Consider the following 1,948-nt stretch of genomic DNA (forward strand, 5'->3'; position numbering starts at 1 on the left):
CCACAGTACTGACGTAACATTATCACACTGTTCACCTCTTATTAAGTATCACTTTCAAGATGTCCGTTCTAATAAGTAATACAATGTATACTGTATGGGAAATTAGTTTACATATAAAATTATGTAACATATCTTCCACTGGTGTATACTTTATGTAATAGATACATAATGGGTACGAGTGATGTATCGGATATATCACACGAGTGCGTAGCACGAGTGTGATATATGCGATACGTCACGAGTACCCATTTTGTATCTGTTTTATCCAATGGCAGCCGAGGTTTTGTCACCCACGTGCCTAGGGGTGGAGCTATAAAATTGATCAGAACCTGTCACTGTGATATGTTTCCCGCCAATTTCTGACACGTTTTGTTTTCTGTCACAGTAGCCCATTCATTTCTGGTGAGACTGTCAACCATGACGGATCATGTACTGATCACTGATGTCGATGTGTTCACTGACCTCGACGATATAACATTATCACAGGCCGTAGATAAGTATGAGTATGAACTTGAAGATAGTGACACGGTAGCTACTGACATTGGAATAGTTGATACCAAGGAATTAACTCAGCCAATTGGTGTAAATGAACTGAATGGTAATGTGAAAAACATGTGAAAGGCTGCAGGATTCGAGGGAAATTACATAAACCATTCCGGAAAGAGGACCTGCGCTACTTCCCTTTACCAAGCAGGTAAGTCTAAAATCATATCGTTTGAACAAATTGTGAAATGAAATATTTTTCGTAAATTTCGACGTTCACAATGTCACAAAACCTTTCAAAATCCGTGAAATTGTTTAAAGAAATCAATGAATAGGTTAATCGGTATTTTTATCCACTCGTCTTGTTATCATTTTCATCACGATTTTGTTTATGATAGGATTTTTGTGCAACGAAAGTATATTGTTACATTTAGCGTAATCTGTATAACCATTTTTTTTTAAATGACTGAAATTTTATATGTAACGTTAATCATGTAATGTATGCTTTTTTTTACTGACCTGTTAAAATAGATTTTACTTAATAAAATATGAACAGGGTTTTATATTCTGTTTGGTCAGGTTTTGATGAACAACTCATTATGGACAGAACGGTACATCGCAGCAGGGCTGTACGTGCATACAAGGTGAAGAAAGAAGACGGAAAATTTCTAAACGGCACTCGTATTTCATTAAATTTTGTTTGAAATGCATTTCCTGTCTTTGTTCATTTGTCACGCCTACATTTGAAATTGGCCCCGCCTCAAGACTGAGGCATGGACCAATCAGAAATGCCATGTGATATTTCAGATATCACATATGTGATATTTGAAATATCACATAGTATGCAATATATCGCCAACAAAAGATCAAAGAAAAACCGAGGCGTCATTGGATAAATGACAATGTTAGATTTCAATGGCAATTGTTTATTCTCATAAACAGCATAGTACAGGGAACATGAATGAATAACAATGATACATTGTAAAACAGGGTTGACATCAGTATTGTGAATTAATTATCTCATTTATGTCAATAACAAATTTAGTCAATGAAGTAAGTTCATTTTTAGTTACGTAATGTTTGAATGATTGTATGAAATTTAAATGTACTTGGTCTATCAATAATATCTAGACAAATATTTCCGTCTGCTATTGAGTATAAGTTGTTGTTCACAGTTAAATAGATAATGAAATTAGTCGCCTATTTCTCTTAAATTACATAAAGTGCATATTCTGTTTTCAAGTGGTATATTAGACCATCTACCGTATTTTCGTGTTACCTGTTCTAAATTTACTATAAGATTTAGCTAGTTTGGGAGAGAGTTCTAGTAAATAATTCTCTAAGCAGAGTTCAGTCTTATAGATTGTATAATTGATTCCTTTACAGGAAGTAATAAATGTATCTAACAAGCTACATTATTCAAATATATTTTTCACATTCAATGAATAAATAATATTGGTTATCG

The 1,948-nt window shown here is 33.6% G+C and overlaps 1 long non-coding RNA gene across 1 annotated transcript; it reads left to right on the forward strand.

Moving 5' to 3' along the window:
- Positions 1–259: 259 nt before the first annotated feature.
- LOC117329143 lies at positions 260–1,193 on the forward strand. Its single transcript, XR_004533123.1, has 2 exons — positions 260–694; positions 1,063–1,193. It is a non-coding gene; the product is annotated as an uncharacterized LOC117329143 (long non-coding RNA).
- Positions 1,194–1,948: the final 755 nt, after the last annotated feature.

Source organism: Pecten maximus, chromosome 6 (assembly GCF_902652985.1).
Source record: "Pecten maximus chromosome 6, xPecMax1.1, whole genome shotgun sequence".
In the NCBI taxonomy this organism is placed as follows: Eukaryota; Metazoa; Mollusca; class Bivalvia; order Pectinida; family Pectinidae; genus Pecten; species Pecten maximus.